The sequence below is a fragment of the Prionailurus viverrinus genome, chromosome A1 (genome assembly GCF_022837055.1).
Source record: "Prionailurus viverrinus isolate Anna chromosome A1, UM_Priviv_1.0, whole genome shotgun sequence".
Lineage (NCBI taxonomy): Eukaryota > Metazoa > Chordata > Mammalia > Carnivora > Felidae > Prionailurus > Prionailurus viverrinus.
Window position 1 is genome coordinate 4267540 of NC_062561.1, and position 23707 is coordinate 4291246.

The following is a 23707-nucleotide window of genomic DNA, read 5'->3' on the forward strand; positions in this document are numbered from 1 at the left end:
TGGTTGAGCTCGTGGGTGCCCTCAACTCTCTGAGAAAAGCAACTCAAAGCTTGTGAGGTTCTAACAGGAGGTCTGAAGGATCCCGTAGCCACACAAACAACTTATTTTCACTGTCATCACTATAATGAAGGTCTCTTTGCAGCTGGCTGGTTGTCATTCTGACTTTGTCCCATTTTAACTTGAGAAGATATTGTCTGATTTTCTTAAAAAGGATTCGGCATAGGCAGCTTAAATTTATCATTCAGTCAGGTTGAAACTAAACAACACCGAGAATTCCCCAAACCTTCTAGAACACCTAAGAAACTTCAGTGTGACCTAGTAAGTGATTCTAGACATGTAATTATACAGAATGAAGTCAACAGCTCACCATGATGGTGGTTATGTCACATTTCAGCCCGAGGAAGGTCACAGGGCGTCTCCTGTAGGGATCAAGCAGATCAGGGTCAGGTCTGTCCATAAACCACCAGAGGCATTTGAATCCGTGTGATTTATGGCTGCTTTCACATTAGCCTCTCCGAAAGACTTGAATTCTCAAAACCACTTTCTCTGGGACCATGGGTGGTCTCATGAAGCGGGCTTCCATTGTTTGCCCATAAAGGCAGGATTTTGTCTTATCGTGATTTCCCACGGCATTAACTATTTCTGTTTAAGACAGAAAGAGCTGTGTTCTGTCACTTTTGTTTGGTGTTGAACTGAGCCGGCAGGACTCTGCAGAGGGATTTTCCCCACCGGGGTTGGCTATTTACAGTCAACAGAAGATGTAGGGAACCGTCCATGGCAATCCTTGAACAGCAGGTTAGGGAGGGAGGCTGCCTCTCAGCCAGGCACACATCACCCCCTGCGCGGATCAGATACGACCGTTTCCCTTGAAGTTCCACACGCAGATTTAGCTCCTCTCAGAAGCCTCCATCTGAGAAAACCCTGCTTCCTAGGTCAGTCCTTCCTTCCTGCCTTCACCCGTCTGTCCATTCGTTCAGCATGCACGTGTATAAGCAGTAGCACAGAGTTGCAAACGCAGTGCCAGGGGTGACGCAAACAAGGGAGTGTGAGGGAGACAGACCTTCGAAGTATTTATAAAATAGGTCTTTGTTGTAAAGACGTAAGGGCACATTCTTCTGAGGCATGGGGAGGGGGGCAGTGGTGTCGGGGAAAGTCAGGACTGGCGCAGAAGCTGGGTGAGGACCGAGGCAGGCCAGCGGGGAGCCGGGAAGGGTGGAAGGTGCTGGCACGTGGACAGGCCCAGCTTGTTCTGGGAGTGCAGAGAGGTGCAGGGCGGCGGGGGGAGCGAGGGGGGAGCTGCTGAGGCCCGGGTGCCAGCTTGACAAGTGTCTGGAGTTCTCTGCCCTGGGCTTTGAACTTTACCCCGTAGGGCATTTACTTGCCTTCAAACAGATGAGTGACACGGACGTGAAGACTCCGAAACGTCTAGTCTTTCGGAAGCTTGGAGGTTGCCCAACCAGGGCGAGGTAGACCCTTTCCAGATTCTGAATGGCCCCGGGCACGGAGGGCACGTGGCCACCTGGAAGAAGGGGCGGGAAGTGGACAGTCGGCCCCTGGTTAGGAAACTCTGAGCCTGAGGTCTTTTCTCCCGCCATCGAGGTCGCCTTGGTCCTATTCTGATTTCGAGGGGGTCGGTGCTGACCCCGGGATCTGTATTTGGGACTTGGCTGCACCCCCTGCTGACATCTCAGAAAACGTGGCTGCTTCGCTGTGTGTTCCCCATGTGGCCGACCGCCTCCCCCAGGGAACCCAGAAGGAGGCTGGCCTCTGGCTTGGGGGTGGCGGCAACGCTCGGTGGCCCGCCCTGGACGTGCCACCACGTCCGTGGCCGCAGCCCCTCTGTTCCCCGGCTCCGGGCATGCCTGCCACGACACAGAGCTGTGGCCGTCTCGCCGTGGATGCTTCAGCCCCAAATCCACGCACAGGGACCAGCTCGAGATGGAGGCCGAGCGTCCAGTCGAGAGGAGCCGGAGGACCCCAGGGCCTCCCCGAGCCCTGTCCTCACCCTCGAAGTTCATCCACGTGCTCTCCAGGGACCCAGAACTAACCGGCCGCGGCTGCTGCGATAACACGATGAAAAGTGTGCGTCTTTCTGTAGAATGGAGGGTTCGTGCCAATGTCGCTAAGGCCCAGCCTCGGATCTCGAGAGAGAGAGAGAGAGAGAGTGTGGGATTTATGGTGTTTTTTTCAAACGCAAGATTTGAAAGATTGGGAAGCAGGTGCCAATGTGGGGAGGGAAGATTAGAATTCATAACTGTGAAAGATTAAGTTTCTCCTCCTTCGATCATTGCTTTCGTCTTTCCTTCGCGTCCCTCACCACAAGACCCAACCTCTTGGTCTCCAGCCTTCCAGCAGATGCGGAGGCTGCTCCCCCCCTTTGCCCGACAGTTCCTGGCTAGATGACAGAGGAGAACGAGGAGAGGCGGCCCAGGGCTGCACTCAAGTCCTGTCTGACTGGAGACTTCGCATTCCCGCGAGGAATCTCACATTTAATAAATCTGCCAGGGGAATACCTGAGCTTGGCCGTCAAATCTGATGACAAGGCACCTTTGCAGACGCCCTTTCTTGAAATGAAGTGTCATGAGGAAGCCACGGAAGGCCAGGTTCCAAGTGACGCCTCTGTGGAGAATGTCTTCCTCTTTCAGCTTATAAACCGGTCAACTACCCACGACTGAAGATCCCAGGTCATTCTCTGAGCAGATCCCAATTGGACGCTGTGTCGGGGAGTGTGGTGGCTAATTTTACGCGTCGACTTGGCTGGATCCTGAGACCCAGATGTTTTGGTCCAACATCAGTCCAGATGTGGCCGGGAAGGTGTTTAGATGAGATTGGAACCAGTAGACTCTGAGTAAAACAGTTTACTCCCCATGCTGTGGTGGGCCTCATCCAATCAGGTAAGGTTTTAAGAGAATAAACTGAGGCTCCCTGAGGAGGAGGGAACGCTGCCTCCTCTCTGCCTTCAGACCTGGGTCCCCGCCTGCTGGCCTGCCCTGTGAATTTCACACTTGTCAGCCCCCACAGTCTCTTGAGCTAATTCCTTAAAACAAATCTTTTTACACACACACACACACACACACACACACACACACTGACACTGGCACCCTATTGGTTCTGTTTCTCTGAAAAGCCCAGATTAATGCAAGAACTAACCAATCACTCCATCCCCCCAACTAAATAGACACCGGTGACCAAACATAGCAAAGTGTTCTCTGTTGGGCAGACCGGTAGAATCTCAGGGGACTCAAGGCTTTCTGAAAAGTCAGAGGGGGCGCCTGGGGGGCTCAGACGGTTGAGCATCCGACTTGGGCTCAGGTCATGATCTCACAGTTCATGGGTTCGAGCCCCGCGTCAGGCTCTGTGCTGACAGCTCGGAGCCTGGAGCCTGCTTCGGATTCTCTCTCTCTCTCCCAAAAATAAATAAAGATTTTTTTAAAAAGTCACAGAACCCAGAAGTCATTGGTCTGTCAGACAGAAAATACAGAAAATACTGCGACTTCTCGACTTTGTCTTCAGACAGCTCCTCTGTGCTCCTCCTTCCCTTCCGTTCCACCAGTAACACAGGCTGAGGTCCCCACCCCGCACTCTCCACTCCTCTCTACTCTGCCTCTCACCACAGTGGACATCCCACATTGAGGGAAAGGCCTGGCCCCGGCTGGTTCGAGTGCGATGACTACATCTTAGCTCGGGGAGCGCAGGGGGAACAAAGGCCACGGTCCCATTCTAGAAGAATGGCCAGATCGATTCCCTCTGAGGGGAGCCTTTGCATGAAAGCCCCCGGCTGGCCTGTATTGTTAGACTTGCAAAAAGGTCTACAGTGTGTGATCTCAACCGGCCGAGAGCCACGGGGTCCTGTGAATTCGCCTGTCTCCTTGGCAGCCGGGCAGTGGGAAGTACTGGAGTGCAAGAGGGTGACGCACAGAAAGAGCCCGAGGTCCTCGGTGACTCAGAGACAGCGTCCGAGCAAGAGCCTCGTCTTCTACGCTTCTCAAGTATCGTTTCGGTGACTCCAGTAGAAACTTGTTCCCCAAGACCCAAAGCAAGAAGTCCCTGCAGGCCAAACTTCTTCCAAAGAGCCGGCCCCACCTATGTAACCGTCTGAGTCCCTCCCGGGGGAGCTCTCTGTTTTCATTCTGAACACAGGCTCTGCATTGCTCTCGGACTTGGGGACTTGGGGTCCTAGGAATGGCATCTCCAGGACGTTTCTCTCACTGACTTAAAGGTGCAGCATGCCGTTTCTTAGGTCAACAAATTCAGTTGCTGATTTCCAACGCTTCTCGAAACAAATGATTGATTTTGTTAGTGGAGACCGTGAGGCTGAATTTTCGAAAAATGATACAGGAAAAAGTACAGTGGAGAGGCATCTGGGTGGCTCAGTTGGCTAAGCGTCCGGCTTCGGCTCAGGTCACGATCTCATGGCTTGTGGGTTCGAGCCCCGTGCCGGGCTCTGCACTCATAGCTCAGAGCCTAGATTCTCTCTCTTCAGTTTCTCTCTCTCTCTCTGCCCCTCTCCTGTTCATACTTTGTCTTCCTCTCTGTCTCTCTCAAATAGACAGAATAAAAAATTTTTTTTTTAAGTAGAGTGGAATCTGTCACACAAAACAAGCTCATAGCACATCCAAGGTATTCCTCGCTTTTTTGAGAGAGAGTGGGCCGTGGGTGCACATGAGCAGGGGAGGGGCAGAGAGAGAGAAAGAGACAGGAAATCTTAAGCAGACTCCCCACCCAGTGAGGAAACGGACTCGGGGCTCGATTTCAAGCCTGAGATCATGACCTGAGCTGAACTCAAGAGTTGGACCTTTAGCCGACCGAGCCACCCAGGCATCCCCAAGGTATTTCTCATTTTTAAACATATTTATCTGGCTTGCTGTGCCCCTATATTCACAATCTATAGCTTGCTGGGTATCATTACTAGTTTTTCACCAAAATTCAATCCAACGAATAAAGAGTTACCACCACAAAGGATATGCCAACTTTGGAGACAGCTTCAAAAGATACGTTTCAAAGAAGTCTTAAGTAACAGTAACATTATCAGAATAACAAGTTGCCCAACCAAGGGACGTCTTTGAAGTTAATGATACTTATCTGGATATTCAAGGCTTGTTTGTTTGTTTGTTTAAATCCTAATACTTGACAGCTAGACCTTGTACATTGGATGTTTCTGTCAGGGTGATGAATAAACTCAAAACCAGATTCCTCACTTGGAGATCCGCTGACGATAGTGTGTAACATTTGAAAACAACTCGTCTCTTACTGAGCACTTTGACACCATTATTCCATTGGATTTTCACATCTTCCCATGAGTGCTGTCATTAGCTCCATCTTCCAGATGAACAAATGAAGATTCAAGGAGATAAATAACCAGCCTTCAAGTTAGGAAACAGTAGAAATTGGTAGAAAACACGTTTAAAAAAAAAAAAAAAGAGTTTTCAGCCAGCAAGTGGTTGGGCTGGGATTTGAACCCTGGACTTCTGACTCTGTAGGCCATGATCTTTCTGCCGTACAATGCTTAACAAGCAACTTTCCACACTCAAGTGCAATGAGAAGAGATTCCACGTTTCGTGAGCATGCTCGTGCAGAATGAAGGCATAAGACTGAAACAGCAGAGCCCAAGCGAGGCTCCTTGCTTTGCCTTATAGCCCTAACATAGAGCCGGAAGGAACCTTAGCAACTGTCTGGACTGGCGGTTCGGCGTGGTGGTCTGTGGGTCCCCAGATCCAGAGCTCTGAGGAGGCTGCCCAGGGAGAGAGAGAGAGAGAGAGAGAGAGAGCGCGACACCTGGGCTGGGAAACTGGCGCTGCTCTGAACACAAGACGATTCACCTCTTCGGTGTGCACATGGAGATACACGGACCCAGAGAATCTCAACTTCATCCTTGGTCTCCTGGCTCCAAATTCACCGATCTTCCTCCTCATCCAGGCTGGACTCCACCCTAACTTCTCTCTTTTCGGGCAGGAGACCGAACTGGAGAACCACACCACCGCTGCCCATGGCTTGCTAACGACTATGCTATAATTACATCCCTCCTTCCCCAACCCTCCCGTGCCTCCCAGCCTCACAATGCCAAGTCCTGACTCCTCAGCAGGACAGCCAAGGCTCTTCAGGACCTGGCCTCAGGTCACCAGCTCAGCTTCATGTCCCTCGGTCTCCTGTGCATCTCAGTCTCTCCCTCCGCCCCACGCCCCAGGTCTCAGCTCTGGGCTCAGTGAGGCGGCTGAGCTCCCAACGCGTCGGGTCTGCTCTCGGACCTTCGCACGGCACTCCAGCAAGGTCGCGCCTCCCGGTCTCCTGGGGAGTTCAGACTTCAGTCTGAAACCATTAGCGCATCCCTGGTAATGTTCCTAAGCTCCTTGCACACTTTGAAATGTTTCCCCCTAAGGATTCCGTTGTTCTGCCCTGATTTTAGCAATTGTTACATTACTTCATGATCGCTTGCGTGAATTATCTTTCTTCTCACTAGGCTGCCAGCAAGGAATTTGGTCTTTCCAGTTCTACAGTTCTAGCCTCGAATAGTGTTTGGCACAAGATGGGCGTTTATGTACCCGTTATTTACTATGATGCATATTTATTTTTAATTTTTGTCAATTTAAATAATTATTAATAAAATAATAAATGTTATAATAAATATTACACCAATAGTTACGGATAGACAGTAATTGATGGATTACTTCTTAATTATGAAACTAACTATAAATGTTAATCAATTAAGTACAATTTTCATATCTTTTCATAAATATGCATTTATTGTATATGGATTAAATAAATAAGTACATTTACTTCACGAATGAATGACTCTCAGATGCCTGAAAGCCCTACAGCCCTTAGAATAAATTACAAATGCTTTATCCTGGCCTTCGAGGCCCTTTCTGATCCAATCCTCGCCCACCCCTCAATCATCTCACACTACTCTCCCTCTGGCTCCCTTCTTCTCTACGCCTGGGCATTTGCACGGTTCTTCCCTTGAATTCTGATGGCTGATTTAGACTTATCCAAGGACTCACCTCAGGTGCACTCCCCCGCAAGAACTTTTCCCTGATCACTCTCATCTAAAATGCATATACCCTCATTACACACACACACACACACACACACACACACACACCTAATTTACTTCCCTCCTGATGCTCAGCGTTTATTAATGTACAACATTTACCGATTTTTTCATCATCTGCTTCCCAATATAATGATCAAGTCCCAAATAGGGAAGAGCATTGTCTTTCTCATTCATCATTAAATCCCAAGACTGGAATATCATGGGCACATAGTCAATGCTTAAATGTTTGTTGAACAAATGATAAATGGGGTCAAGCATCTGTGTGTTTTATACAGTTGCTGGCTTCCTGCGACCTCCCCCTGACTTCTGACTCTGACCTTCGGTTCAGCATCAGACTAGACATCATGTCGCGGCTCATATTTGGGGATGAGGCAGTGACCTAACAGACTCATGGGGCTTTTTCCCCAGAAGAAGGGATAGATTTACAGAGGCAATACAATGTAGTGGTTAAAAGCCTGGGCTCTGAAGTCAGACTGAAAAGAATCCGACCCCCACACTCAACAGCTGTTGAGTGTTACCTGGTCCCCAAGCACCAGGTTCCTCCATTACCAAAAGGAGACAATAATTGTCCCTACCTCACCGTAGAGTCATGAGAATTAACTACGAGCTTAATGCACAAGAGCCCAGAGTTAATATTCATCTATTATTATTATTATTTCCCAGGTCCCCCAAAGGCTATATAGTCCAGATGTCCAAGAACAGAGTCAGTGGCTTGATGAAAATTGACACAAAGACAAAAACAAAGAGACCAGATCCTAATCTGAGTTTCGCCACCCTGGGCACATCCCTTCTCTGGACCTCATTTGTCTTATTCTGTAAATAAATGGATCTGATTTCATAAGCTCCTTCAGGCCCTCGGGTTCTGCGATCTGAGACCTTGGCTTATGGAGACTCTAACGTGCCACGCGTGCACCGGGGTGGGGAGAGCTGTGACGTCACCCAGCTGTCCCTGCCGTCTCCCCCCGAGCTCACTTCCACACCCGTCATGTCCCCATGGGTGGCAAGTGTCCAGTTCAAGCCCCAGCATCCCCTCCTCCCTCCACGTCATCTCAGGAAAGTAGCAGGACCTGGCTGTGACCACCCCCACGGCCTCCCGCTGCCACATTATTTCTGGCTGCTGTTGGAGCGGACACACCCCCCAGAAAAAGTTTGTAGACCACAGAATGCAGGAGCTGCCACGGGTCTCTGGGAGGTCATCTAACCCCTTTTTCCTCTCTCAAAAATATCTATCCATCCACAGATAAATGGGCAAGCAAGATGTGGCAAATATATCCCGTGGAATATCGTTCAGTCGTGTACAATACGGATGAAGCTGGAAGACCCCATGCTCAGTGAAATAAAGGATAAATATCGTATGGTTCCATCGATATGAAGCAGACCCAGACTGGGCAAATCCATAGAGACACAAGTAAAGTAGAGCGCAGAGTTTCTGCTGGGGAAGACAGGAGAGTTTTGGGTGTAGACGGTGCTGATGGGTATATGACATCGTGGATGTATTTAATGCCGCGAATTGTACACTCACGAAATGGATAAGATGGTCAGTTTTATTTTATAAATATTGCACCACAGCGATTTTTTTAAAGTTTTTATTTTATTTTGTGAGGGGGGGGAGAGAGAGAGAGAGAGATTGAGAGAGGACAAGCTGCGGAGGGAAAGAGAAAGGGAGAGAGAGACAGGATTGCAAGCACAGTTTTTTAAAATTTTGTTCATTTTTTAACCCCTAAGGATTTAAACCCCTAGAGGGTTTATTTATTTTTGAGAGAGGGAGAGATACAGAGCATGAGCAGGAGAGGGGCAGAAAAGGGGGGGGGGGGGCGGGCACAGAATCCGAAGCAGGCGCCGGGCTCTGAACCGTCAGCACAGAGCCCGAAGCAGGGCTCGAACTCACAAACGGGGAGATCTTGACCTGAGCCGAAGTCAGATGCTGAATCAACTGAGCCACCCGGGCACCCCACGGGCACAATTTGTAAAACCTTAGTCTATTACCAATATCAGGACTCCCAGGGGCTCAGCCCAAACCGTCTGAGACTCCCAAAATGGGTCCCAAGAAGTCGGGACAAGCCTCCAGGCGATTGTAGCAAAACAGGAGTCCGAGGACTACTCATCCCATCTGCTCATTTCACAGCTGGGAAGACTGAGGCCCAAAGCCCACCCCCCTTCTGAAACCACATAGCTGGTAGGAGAGGAAGCACCCACTCAGCCACAGCATGTTGTCCCCAAAGACCCTTGTCACAACACGAATGGCCTTGGGGACACTCTCCAGGAAGGAGCAGGAACAGTGGGAGGTGGAGTGGAGCCACGTTAGGCGTGGCAGTTAGACTTCAGCTCAGGCCGCGATCTCGTGGTTTGTGAGTTCGAGCCCCACGTCGGGCTCTGTGCTGCCAGCTCGGAGCCTGGAGCCTGCTTCGGATTCCGTGTCTCCCTTTCTCTCTGCCCCCCCCCCCCCTCACGCTCTGTCTCTTTCTCTCAAAAAACAAATAAACATTAAAAAATTAAAAGAAAAGAGAAGAAAAGAAAATTAGGGGACTGGAAAGTAGATGTGAGGAAATGGAAGAGACCTATGAGAGAATGCATGAAAAATAAAATGAGAAAGCCTCCCATGTAGCTAATTAGGAGTTCCAGAAAGAGCGAACATAGAGGAGGAGGGAAAGAAAATGTTCAGAGACCATTTTCCAGAACCACCTGTTATATCTACAGTTCCAGCCTTAGACCCAGGTGAGCAGGTGCCCGGCCGTGGGTCCTGCACCTCAGGGAGCATTTGTGCTTTGAAGTGCGTTCCTTGAGGTTTTCTATGTTCCCCTCCAAAGGCAAGGTCTGAGCAGGGCTGGCAGTGTTCACACAGGTGCCCAGAGCCTGGAACAAGGCCATCCGTACCCTGTGAGGCACTCTCTATCTGGTTTAGGGGGTCAACCAGATGTTCCAATAGACCTCAGGTCTTGTCCCTGTGGATTGTCCTGGGGTCCCCAGGGCCAGATCCTAGAGCCATGGTGGCAGCCTCGTGAGTGGGATCCCTCCCATTTGTCAAAGCAGTGTATCTTTCTGAGGATCACACGTGACTCAGCTGCCAAAATGACGCTGACATATGATTTTGTTGACACAAATGGTTTCTAGGGACTAGGACCCACAAAAGTTATTTGCTCCGGGCCCTACGCATCTTATCATTTATCAGCAATGAAAATTGCTGTGAGTAAAACCGTGAGTGTGAGCCTATATACTGCAAAAGACAGAGAACATCTTTAAAGCCACCAGAGAGGAAAGATGGCTGGCCACAAAGGCACGGCAGCAGCCTGAGCCCGGAGCATAGAGGTCATGGGCTTTGGAAAGGTATTTTCAAAATGCTGAGGAAAACCCTCAATTCCGTATGCAGATTAAAATCCTGTTTAAATGCAAAGCTAAAATAAAGACATCTTAAGACAAAACAGAGAATTTACCCACTAATGGAGCCTCACTGAGGAGCCAAAATTTTTTACTCAAGAAGAAAAAAGGGATGCCTGGCTGGCTCAGTCAGTAGACCATGAGACTCTTGATCTCAGGATCGTGAGTTCAAGCGCCACATTGGGTATAGAGGTTACTTTAAAAGGAGAAGAGAAGAGAAGAGAAGAGAAGAGGAGAAAAGAAAAGAAAAGAGAAAAGGAAAGAAAAAAGAAAAGAAAGAAAAGAGAAAAGAAAAAAAAAGAAAAGAGAAAAAAAAAGGAAAGAAAAAGAAAGAAAAATGGTGGCCAAACAAAAAAATAATAAAAATAAATATCTGGACAAATCTGTTATAAGATAAAAATGATAACTATGGTTGAGAAGGGGGATTGAAAACAAAATGGGTGGTTTTTTTCCTCTTCATTTTGGGAAGTGTGTAAATGTATTAAAATATATAAAATTTTATACTTTCTATGTCAATATTATTCTTGTCAATTATACCTCAGTAAAGCTTTTGAATAAAGAGAGAGAAGTAGAACTAAAATTCACAATGGTAAAAACATGAAGGAAAAGGAATCAGGGCTAAAGCTGTTTGTTTTCAGAAGATCTCCATGTTTTTAGAAGGTTAAAGATATTCACACTAGACTCTAAGGCAAATATGTATTTTTAAAATGTAAGTGTAACCCACTTAAAAAAAAAAGGAACAGATTACATAACTTCCAAACCACTAGTGGGAAAAAAAAATTGGCATGAAGAAGACTGTAAAAATTTTTCTTTTGAAAAACCCAAGAGAAGGCAGGAAGGAGAGAAAAGAAAAAAGACGGTAAGTAGAAAGCACAAAATAACACGGTTAATATCTCAGTGACCACAATTAACCTAAATTGTCTAAACTCGACGGTAAAATGCGTAGACTAGCAGACTGAATAAATAACAAAATCCAGCTATGGGTTTTTTCGTTAAAAGAAACATGCCTGTAATGAAAGAAGGAAGAATAAGCAGAAGGAAAAGATACCCAGGTACGTACTGCTCAAAGAAAGCTAGGATAAGCGATATCAATACAAGATCAAATGAACTTTAACGTGAAAATAAATGTATGAGTTACAAAAGAGGACCATTGTATAATCAGAAAAAAACAACAGGAAATATAGCAACATATAAACCTAATGGCATAGGCTCAAATATATAAGTGGACCAATAAAATATGGACAAGATATAGAATATGGACAGAATTACACAGTGAAATTATTTTTTAATAGTTTTTCGGGGGGGGCGCCTGGGTGGCTCAGTTGGTTAAGCGTCCAACTTCAACTCAGGTCATGATCTCGCGGTTCGTGAGTTCAAGCCCCGCATCGGGATCTGTGCTGATGGCTCAGAGCCTGGATCCTGTGTCTCCCTCTCTCTTGGCCCCTCCCCCACTCGTGCTCTGTCTCTCTCAAAAACAAAGAAACATTAAAAAAAATTTTTAAAAATAACATAAAATAGTTTTGTTTTGTTTTTAATTTGAGAGACAGAAAAAGAGAGAGAGTGCAGTGGAGGAGCAGTGAGAGAGAATCTTAAGCAGGCTCCACTCTCAGCACAGAGCAGGACGCAGGACTCAATCTCATGACCCTGGGATCATGACCTGAGCTGAAGTCAAGAGTCAGACGCTTAACCGACTGAGCCACCCAGACGCCCCAACAGTGAAATTATCGAATGGACCTTTCCAGTGGGAGATTTCAACACATTTCCCACAATAAATTCAGTGATGGTCCCATCAAAATCCTGACAGTTTTTTAATTGAACTTCATTGTGCTGATTCTAAACTTTTTCTGGAAGAGCTAAGGGTCAACAATAGCCAAACATTTCTGGAGACGAATAAAGCGAAGACACTGTAAAGAGAAGGGAATCATGCCAGTGCAGTGGGCACAGCAGAAACCAGAAAGAAGTGTAAACCAGACGTGAGAATATGACACGACAGGCAGCACTGAGGGTCACGGGGGGTGGGGGAGTGCCCAGGACCATCCGTTATCTGTAGGAGACTTTTAAATAAAGTCGGAGACCTAGCTGATGCCACGCACAAAAATAAATCCCATGTAAATTAAAGATCTAAACATTCAAAACAAAACTCGAAACTTTTAGGTTAAAATCTATTATGGTCTCGGGTGGGGAAAGATTTCTTTAATGAGACATAAAAAAGAAAACCCACAAACCATAAGGGGGAAGATTGATAAATTTGACTGTAATAGACCCTTGAAAAACTTGGGGTTGGGGGCACCAGCCTCCCAGCCCCGAGCGGTCGAAAACCCACGTATAACTTTGACCACACCCCAAAACTTAGCCTACCATTGACCAGAAGCCTTACTGATATATACTGTATTCTTAAAATAAAGTAACCTAGAGCAGAACAAAACCCCAAAAGCCAAAAACGATGTTATGAAGAAAACCATAAGGGAGAGAAAGAGAAAGTACATCTACAGTCCTGTACCTATATTTCTTGAAAGAAATCCTTGTAGGAGTAGATCTGTGCCCTTCAAACCCATGTTGCTAAGGGTCAGCTGGACATTCAAATTCAAAACTATTCTATCAGGGAAGTCACCAAACACAAGTTGATAAACCACATCACAGGCAGGGAGAGAGTACCAATCAAGGATTGACTGGTAGCCTGATTGATGAGAAAAAGAAAAACTAAGCTCCTACGCGATGGGACCGCGCTCAGAAGGGCCCCCATCCGGTTTCGTGGTCTGCTTGCAGTCGCCCTCTTAAAACCATCAGTCACTTTTTAACAAGGGCCCCCATGTTCCCATGTTGAATTGAGTTCCCCCACCCTGGACCTGAATTGCAGTGTTTTCATCGCATGGCAAGGTGAGGGGCATGACGAGACAACGGGAGGCAGAAGGGATACAGGTGAAGTGCAGGGGGTCCTGGGAGCAGCCGAAACATGGCTTCCCCTCCTGGCCTCTCCTTCCCCTGCGTCAACCCTGCCTGCAGCTCTCATTACAAGATCCCCGCCCGGCCTACTAGGACCCGCTGTCTGAAAGCCCTGTCCTGTGAGCTGAGTAACCCCCTGTTCAGGGTGCCAGGTAGTGGACACCTCTGCCTCTGTTTTCACGGGGTTAGAAGCATCTCGAATCACTGTAACTTGAAGAGGAAAATGAAGAGGAAACCTTCAGAAACCCTGCTGTAACTGATCAGAGAAAACCAAACGCCTTCCTAAGTACAGCAAAAGCATCTGACGGTGGCTTTAAGCGAAGAACCGGGTGGCATTTGTCATGCCCTGGGGTCTGAGGTCCAGGTTCTCTTGAGCAAGCCCAACTGGTGACTTCCTTTCCCTGGTTGCGGATCTATGGTTATGTCCATTTGTGGAGAAGAGTCGGCTCGTCTTTACTTCCTGTGCTTTACAAAGGGGCTCCGACGATCTGTGCTCTGGGGAGCCGTGGTGGTTCTGGAAGGGAGGTATGGAAACTGGGGGAACCTCCAAAAAATAGCCAAGGGAACACTAGATTCTGAGCTCTTTCTCAGCCCTTGTGATGCCTTAGTTCATTCTTCCTCAAACTTTTTCTATAAAAAGGCTGGAAAAGTAGCACTTTAAAGAAAGGATAGAATTTTGACCAGTCGACCCCATTCTATGAAAATCCACCCAATTCCATGAGCCTTGGTTGGGCAGGGGTGAGGTGTTCTGCCTCACCATCTCAGGCCTGCAGAGTCACTGGAGCTGAAAAGAACCTTATATGTCACGAAGTCCTGACTATAAATATATCAATATGGGAAAAGTGTGACTCAGGGAAAACCACTGACTCGGGCTCATTTCTGTCATCACGTTATCATCCCCAGAAACCACCGCCACGTTGCTCCCCCACTCAATCTCTTTCAAGCACTGCTTTTGCCAGTTGTCCCACCACGACCGATGCAGGTAGCAGGCCACTGGGCGTCACGGTTAAGAAGCATCAGCAGCGTGGGACCCAGTTCACGTGGTCCCACAGCCGAGCCCCCTCCCAGAGTTACTGACTGCCAACATGATGGATTCTGAAGCCATCAGTTCGAGGTGGGGTATGAGATCCGAGCTGAGCAGCACATGTAGGCCCTTTACGTGTAAACCATTTTCAAAGTGTGAGATGAGGTTCATGGAGATCAAATGAGTTTCTAGGGTCAAGAACGCCTATTGTGAACCTGCTCGTTTGCAGGTTATAGCATGCTCCTACACCCACAGATAACGGAGGAAAAATGGTTCACATAGAACAGAAGGAAAGACCATCACTGAGAACCACGTCCAAAGGACTAGAATCAAAGCCAGGAGATGTTGAGAGAGTTTAATGCACCAAGAATCCGCTTTTGTAAGGGCCAGGCTGGAGCCCTTCTGGGTAGAACAATCCCCGTTTTATTTGCAGAGATCATGCAGGAGGAGACTCTTGCCACCCCCGGCTCCTGCCCTTGAGAGCTCTTTCTTGGCCCTTCTCCACCCCACGCCTCACGATTAGCTACGCAAAGCGTTTTCTCGAATCTAAATGCAACCCGTTCTTCTAGCACTAACCCACTGGCATCATGTAAAAGAGACGGAAAATAGAGCTAATCTCTGTCCTTAATAGAGTAATGCCTCCCCCACAAGAACCCTCAGGTCGTTGGGTCTGGGTCCCCGTGAAGAAGTCCCAGTTATTTTAGGCTTTCATCACAGGTCGCATCTCTGGAGTCTTTCCATCAACTGCCATGATGGGCCCTGGTCGGCCAGAGGAGTCACTGAGTAAGTGACAGTCTGTGAGGCGGGAGGAGAAGGCTGAGCGCCGTCGGCTACGTGAGAAAGTTAATTCTCTTTGCCGTCGCCTCCCTGGTGAGAAGACCAGGGGAGGTGGTGGCCCATTAACTGAAACTAAATAAGCCTCCCACTCAAGGATGAGAATAGGATACCAGTAGCAAGAGGTGATAATTAAGGGCAGCAAATAAAAGGCGGTCCAATGTGGAAAAAATGCAAGCTCTTGCACTAAGGGGGACGGGAATCCCACACATAGTTATTAATGGCAAAGCGATAAAGTATTTGGAAAATACAAACACTGAAGGAGACCTCAGGGGAGTGAGAAAAGGCCAAGAAATTATATGTGAGCTGGTAACGTGATACAGCCGAAACAACCACGCAAAACACAAGTCATTCTGAGCCGCATAGTTGAGGTATGAAGTCAGGGACCGAGGAAGGGAGAGACCGCTCCTTGAGCCCTCGGAGACCACATCCAGGGCCCTCAGACAGTAGGGAGATTTCGAGGAGATGGAGGGGATTGGAAGGCGAGCAACCACAAAGGGCAACGAGTGGGAGGGACTGGTTTCGGAGGGACAAACCCACAGCTTGTGCAAGGGGCCACTGGGAACAGTGAGGGCCAAGCACCGGGGCCACGGACGGCCCTGCTGAGGGCGGGAAGGCCAACTAACTGAGGCATGCAGGCTGCTGGGAGCCAGACAGCTGTGGAGACAGCCGTGGGGCAGCAGAAGGCCACGGACCGTTGGCCGAAGCGGTTCTTCTGAGCGTGCAGAGGCCAAGCGTATCACAAGCCATCAGAGCGTCTGCGTGGCCGCGTGGCACGGGTCCCCAAGAGCCTTGGGTGTGCTCAGGGGGAAGGCCCTGGGCGTTTCCTACCAGCCTTTCCAGAGAACCAAAGGGTTTACACCGTCAAAGGGCAAACTTCTCAAGGAAGAGCCTGCCTGTTCCACCTCCACTCGCCAAGACCCTGACTTCTGTGAGAGGCCACATGATAGAGATCAGCTCTCACTGGGTCGCCCTCCTGCCATGCCTGGCCTTTCTCTAACTTCTGGTGACCTATTTCCTGCCTGCGTTTTCACAAAAAGCCAAGGGAAGAGCGAAAAGCAGAGGGGGACAGAAAGGACCAAAGCGTGTGGCAGAGAGGGCGGGGAGGCTCCTGGGGCGGCCGCGGGCCCGCGACGGCACGGGAAGCCGAGGGGGAGAGCCATGTGGGAGGGCAGCCCTGCCTTCCAGCGCCCACGGGTCAGCGGCCTGCCGGCCTGGGGGGCCCTGGCAGAAGAGCCAGCTCCCCAGCGGCCTCCAAGGGCACCAGACTGCAGGCTGCAGGCAGGTAACCGTGACCGGGGGCCTTTGTCAGCTGTATGACGCACATCAGTCTGTCACGCTTTCAGCGGATGTTTCCCGGGCCTCATGGGCCCAGCGCTTGGCTAGACCCTTACATGCAGAATGAATGGCGTGAACTTCAGCGGGACGAGGACACGGAGGAACTGGAAGTTGAGTCGCCGCTCCCCGATGTCATATGGTTTCAAATCTGTAAATTAGAGGGGCCCCCGCGTGGCTCAGTCGGTGAAGTGTCTAACTCTTTATTCCGGCTCAGGTCATGATCTCACAGTTCGAGAGTTCGAGCCCGGCGTTGGGCTCTGTGCTGATAATGCAGAGCCTGCTTGGGATTCCCCCTCCCCCTTTCTCTCTGCCCCTCCCCACTCGCATGTGTGTATATATGTGTTCTCTGTCTCTCAAAATAAAAACACAAACTTAAAAAAATCTATAAATCAGAAGTCATTTCTCCTCTGATTCTCTAAAAGTCCCAGGGGCTTGTACCTCTCTGGTGGTGCCTTCAAAGGCCTTGGCCTTCCCGTCAGAACCCCTCTTCCAGCCCTTCTGCCACTGGGCTCACTGTCTCCCTCACTCCGACATACTGAATTTTCCCAAGTGCTTTGAACCCATGATGGAAAAGACAATCACTCATACTTAGGAAGTACTAACTCTGTGCCGTCCAGGGTTCTAAGGCTTTACTCACATTAACACGTTTAATCCTCAGAATGACTCTGGGAGGTAGGTATTCTCTTTCATCCTTATTTCATGGATGAGGGCACTGGGGCACAGAGAAGTTAGGTAGCTTCCCAGAGGTCACACGGAGCAAATCAGCACCCGCGCTATTCGTGCCGTGGGACTCTCTCTCTCAAAAGTAAAGATTAAGAAACACTTTTTTGAAAATGCAATACATCTTTTTCCATCATATGTGAAACCATGCTCCCATCACATGACCTACAAAACTAAATTGAAAACGCTTTGGTGTTTTTCTATTGCGTAATTCAAGAGCTATCGCTTAAACATGAATTTACTTGTGGCTAAGAGACCAAACAAACAAAAAATGTCAGAGACTAATTATTTGGCTCAAGAAAATACATAACGCTGGGGCAGCTTGGGAGAAAAGAAATGAATTCCACAAAAAGTGGTTTTACCAAAAATCATAAAATTAGTGATCGAAATAAAAATAGTTAGCATTTGATGCTTATGGGGTGCTGCCCCAGAATGAAATGCTCCAGTGGCCGACCAGCCTCTCGGGCTCTCGGTCTGGAAATTTACAGTAAAAGGGCCTTTGAGGCCCCAGGAGAAGAGTGACCGGGTTCCTACACTCAGGGGATCTCAGTAAATCTTTTAGGTGACGAGAGAGCCACTGATTTTTAAATTAATTTATAATGCCATCACCTGTGTTTCTCAATCTTTTTACAATGTTTATTATTGAGAGACAGAGAGAGACAGAGAGTGAGAGGGGGAGGGGCAGAGAGAGAGGGAGACACAGAATCCAAAGCAGGTTCCAGGCTCTGAGCTGTGGGCACGGAGCCCAAAGTGGGGCTCGAACTCACGGACCGCGAGATCACGACCTGAGCCAGAGTCGTTCGCCCCAACAGACAGAGCCACCCAAGCACCCCAGTCACCTGTGTTTCTTAAAAGACTATATATCCCTTGGGGCACCCAGGTGGCTCAGTCAGTTAAGTGTGTGACTTCAGCTCAGATCACGATCTCACGGTTCATGGGTTCAAGCCCCACATGGGGCTCGCACTGAGCACTGACAGGAGCCTGCTTGGGATTCTCTGTCTCTCTGTCTCTCGGTGTCTCTGCTCCTACCCCCCTTGCAAGTGCTCTCTCTCCCAAAAATAAATAAATAAACTTAAAGAAACACACACACCTCCCCTCCCCAGAAGCTCCATTTCTACAAGTGAGGGATCAAAGGGCAGGCCTGGGCCTCCCCAGGTCTTGCATGAAGGAGCAGGACGGCAGGTGGGGCCAGGTCTCTGTCGGGTCACAGGTCCTGGGGAGCAGGGTGTTGCTGTCCGAAGCCCTCCACCTTCCTCCCGGGCCCTGTCCTGTCCTCATCCCTTTCATTTATCCCACTAGCTACGATTTGGGGTAAGGCTTGGACAAAGGAAGCCCCATCTGGCCCGAGGCCTCAGCCGTGTGCTTTCGCCCGGTTTCCGGAGTCTTTCGAAGCCTAGCATGCAATGGCGTGTCACTTTGGCTTACCTGGCCGCTGTAGTTTGGGTCGAGGCCTCCATGTCAGAGTCCCTGGAGCCCGGACAGGGCTCCGTATTCCTCTGGCCATGACAGCCTAGAAACCACCAGAACCATTCGAGCTGAAGGACACCTAGGTCCCCAGTCACAACTGGACACTCCAGCACTGGACAGGGTCCCTCTCCCATTACCTGAATGCTCACAATGGGGACGCGAAAGGGACATGGTGACTGGGGACCCAGACTCGAGCACCGACCGGCACCCTCTCTCCTCCGCCCCAGACCAAGTGCTTCCGGGACCGACCCAGAGAACGCAGCCCTGCCCTCTGACAACCTTCTAAAACTTGGAGCCAAAGCACTTTCTAACGGGCCAGGAGTATCACGAGGCATCACGAAGACGAGTAAAGGGTTCTGAACACAGGAGGAGTGAGACAACGGACATTCTCAAGGCCTGAGGAAGGACGGTTCTCACCAGGGGCCCAGGGCGGCTTCGGCCCAGACCCCACGGAGTCTCCAGCTGGTGCGACAGTGAGAAGCGGTCCCCAGGCCTCCGGTATAAGCAACGTGAGCTCCCTCGGGCCTCTCCTGTACCACTTTCCACACAAGCTCAGGCCTCATAAAAGTTATAAGCTACTTTCCCAGGGGTTGCTGGGAAATTCTTGAGGCCTCTTAAAACACCGAGGTTGGGAGCCGGGACTCCAGAAGAGCGGGAGGTGTCTGCGGGAGTGATTATCAAACCGGTGACCTCCAGGCAACGATGCTGGCCGTCCTGACCACCTGCCGGGTAGGGGGACAACCGAGGAGCGTCCCTCCTTTGACCGCAGCAGCCGAGATGTAAAGAATTAAGAAGAAAAGGCTCAAAGGTCAGGAAATCTGACACTCGATGGCAACAGCGGGAAGACTGGAGACGCTCTTCAGCACACACACACACACACACACACACACACACACACACACGCAGCCGGCAAGGTGACCAGTTGCCCTGTGCCCAGCTCTCTGCTGAAGGCCTGATGCCTGCTGCCCGCGCAAGCGCTGAGGATACAGCGAGAGAGAAAACAGCACTTTTCCACCGGAGGGCTCGTGTTGCAAGCGAGGGGGGCGGGCACCCGGGGAAAACCGGACTCATCCGTGCCCGACGGGGTCGAGTCAGGGGAAGCGTCACAGGGGGATCGAAACCCGGCGCGGGGTCAATCACGTGCCGGGAGGCGTGTGACAACCGGTCCCTCGCGATGAGGCCCCGGTCTGTGGCGCGGCTGACTCCCGGGGCGCGGACGCTCCCTCCGTGGCGGATCCCACGTTACCAAAGCGAGGCCACCGAAGGTGGGGCTGGGAAGAGGGGCACACAGTTGGCTCCGTGGACTGGGTCTGAGCCGGCTCAGGCTCCCCACTGGGAGGGGAGGTGTCCCTGCGGGAGGCTGCACAGGGCGCAGCCAAAAGGGATGAGCCCCAAAGCCGGACGGCCGGGCTCAGATCGCGCCTCTGAGGTTTATGGGCTCTGTGATCTTAGACTCCCTGTCCCTCGGTCTATCCCCCTGTTAAATGGGCACAACAAAAGTATCTCAGGATGGTGATGGGAATGAAGTGAGTTTTATTTATTTACTTACTTTTTTTTTAAGTGTATTTACTTATTTTGAGAGAGAAAGAGCGTGAGCGGGGGAGGGGAGGAGAGAGAGAAGGAGAGAGAGGATCCCAAGCAGGCTCGGCACTGTCAGCACGGAGCCCGATGGTGGGGCTCGAACTCACGAACCTCGAGATCGTGACCTGAGCCGAAAGCAAGAGTCGGATGCTTCACCGACTGAGCCACCCAGGAGCTCCTTATTTACTTATTCTAGAGAGAGAGAGAGAGAATGAGCAGGGGAGAGGGGCGGAGGGAGAGAAAGAGAGGCTCCTCGGTGCAGAGCTCGACATGGGGCTTGATCCCATGACCCTGGGATCTATGACCTGAGCCGAAATCAAGAGTCAGGGGCCCAACCCACTGAGCCACCCAGGCATCCATGAGTTTATACATTAAAAGTGTTTAGAAAACATCTAGCACACGGTAAACGATAGGTAAATATTTTCCAAATAAAACCCAGAAGGAACAGGAGGACAGGGGTCCGAGTTCAGGTCGTGGTACCTTTCTGAATCCCAGAACCAATCACAAACAGGGGGTGTGTCCTAGGAACAGCAAGATGTCAGACAACAGTGTGAAGGAAACTTTTGGGTTTTGAAAACTGTACTGTTAGTCTTTAGCAGAGCTCAGTGCTTCGAGATAGACATCTACAGCCTTCAAAGGGTCAGGCTCCTTTCTACCACAGACCCTTTTCACACGCTGTTTCCTCTGCTCTTCTCATAACTTTGGCTCCTTCACTGTCCTCTTAGAAGTCATTTTCCCAATGAGCCTGCCTGTGACCAACCCGATTTCAAATTGCGTGCTTCCCCAGATCCCGCCTTCCCTTCCCTATTTTCCCATAGAAGTTGTTGCCCTTGAATCTATTGGCTGCATATTTTATTTTCTGTCACGTCCTACCAGAACGTAAGAGCCATGAGCGTAGAAAGCTTGGACAGTTCTGTTCGCTGTTGCCTCCCTAGTACCTAAAAAGTACCAAAGCAGGAGCTTAATAAGTATTTGGGAAATGAACGGAGGGCCAAGTCTTGTTTGGGCTCAAGCTAAACTTTCAGGGTTATTAACTTCATAATATTCATGCCAAACTGTGCCAAAGTCTCGGCTGTAAATTTTAGCAGTGTCAGTCTCAACCCAAGTGTCAAGGTAGCTCAGTGAGACTCATCAGTAGGCGTCCCCTCGTATGATACACCCATTGCTTCGACTCGTGACCCTCCATCTGTGTCACACGTTCGAACATTTTATCTCACAGACTTTTCTTCATGCCTCCCCCTCCCCGCTGGACCCGGACAGGAGGTACGGAGAACTGACATACCAGGCAGGCACTGAGTAAATAGACTTTCTCTACCTGTGAAGGTGGGCATCACAACCCCAGTGTTCTAGACAAGGAGCCTGAATCCAGCGAGGGTGGCACAGCTATTAAATGGCCGATCCAGGGGCGCCTGGGTGGTGCAGTCGGTTAAGCGTCCGACTTCAGCCAGGTCACGATCTCGCGGTCCGGGAGTTCGAGCCCCGCGTCAGGCTCTGGGCTGATGGCTCAGAGCCTGGAGCCTGTTTCCGATTCTGTGTGTCCCTCTCTCTCTGCCCCTCCCCCGTTCATGCTCTGTCTCTCTCTGTCCCCAAAAAATAAATAAAACGTTGAAAAAAAAAAAATTAAAAAAAAAAAATGGCCGATCCAAGAATTTGCTCAGACTATCGAGCTTCTAAACCCGTGCTTTGGCTGATGCGTCATGTGGCCTCCGAGTGAGTTCTCGCTTTCTGGCTTATTGGCTACGCGTCCTTCTCTTCCACAACCAGGCTGAGTTGATATACTCAGAGCCCAGTGTAGATCTAGTCCCGGAGATGATGCATTTTAGGCACTGATATCAATTAATTGGGGAGATGTCATGCTCCTCTTTTCTCCCATTTTTCATAGAGCTCGTGGTCTTTCGGTCTTCATATTTTAAAAGTTTTCTATTTTTCTCGATCACTAGTTTATCTGTCCCCATCACTCACCCGAGTATAAGTGCGTGCAAGGCATTGTTCTAGGAAGGAGGCAGGCGATAACGAGCCACACAGCCAAGTTCTTATGGCGCTTTCGTCGGAAGGTAAACAAAAATTTCCCTAACATTCATTCAACAAAGTTTCGCTGAATGCTCTTGGTGGGTAAGACGCTGTTAGGTAGAGGAGCGACAGAGATATTCTCTTTATCCTCAGAAGAGTGAGTGCCCCACCCAGCAGGAGACGTATGTGCGAAGATTTTAACGGCATATTGTAAAAAATTCTGCAGATGCCCAAATCATCACGTTGATAACAAGTGTTAGGTCATTACTTGCCACTTTGGTAATGTTTTTTCTGCAGCAGAGTTCTCGGGCAGTCAGAGCCCCTGGCTTTGAGCTAACAGGAACACTTACACACACACGCACACGCACACACGTGAGCGTCCCAGATTAAATCAGCATTTCATTGAATCAAATGAACCATGTGCACATTACACGTCTGCGCGTATGCTTTCTGCTAACACTTTCTGAAGACATTTACAGTGTCCATAAAACACTGTGGCTGTTACCCTAAGATGTACGTGAGCTATGATGAACTCTTTCCGTAATAACCATGGTTAATTCACAATCATCATAACTCATTCACGACTTCTAAGAAAGTCAGGCTCACACTCTCCACCGTACGTTTCAGGATGCTTTGGCAAGATTCGCATAACCTAACACGACAGCCACACTTAAAAACCAGGACCTGAACGGAAAGCATACCTGACTGCTTAAAATGATGGAAAACTCTCACCCCGACATCTCTGTCCTGGGTGCGTTCGGGCATTAAGAGATCCCTATCTTTGCACTGGCGCCCCTCAAATGCAAGAGTTCCAGGAATCGCTAACACATGGCTGGGTGGTCCTTTTTTTTTTTTTTTTTTTCCAAGGTTTAGGCAGGGACGGGCCACCCCCCTCCCTCGTCCTCCCACCAGGTCACCTAAGGGCTGCTGTCACCGCCACAGCCTTGCTTGGCTGTAAAGGGGCCCTGAACCACTCCTTCGAGAGACTTTTAACGGCAAGAGCCACCTCTTTTGTTCTTGACAAGCCAATAGGGTTTTTTCTAAGAGTTATCCAGAAACTAAGGTTAATTAAACATTGATAGAATTGCCATTGTGTCCATAACTCGTATGGAGGGGGAACATTTCAGGACAGCAGCGTTTGGCAAGGAGATGGAATGATGCTTCGCAAATAACTCCTGGCCCGAAACTGTCCTACTATGTTCAGAGCTGGTGGAAATTTCCAGTCCAATTCTAGGTATGAGGCACTCGACTGCGCCACTGTCCCCCCGGGGATCTTGCCTTGCCCAGGACCTGTCACCCACCCCAGGACTTGGGCGTCCTGTCTGTCCGTGTCTATAACCTGGCTTCTCTGTCATCCAGTCCTC

At 49.5% G+C, this 23707-nt stretch overlaps 1 protein-coding gene across 1 annotated transcript in view; it reads left to right on the forward strand.

Annotated features, from left to right (window-relative positions):
* TNFRSF19 (TNF receptor superfamily member 19) overlaps window positions 1-23707 on the forward strand; it is a 118788-nt gene that overhangs the window by 94030 nt on the left and 1051 nt on the right. The gene's annotated exons all lie outside the window — the stretch shown is intronic.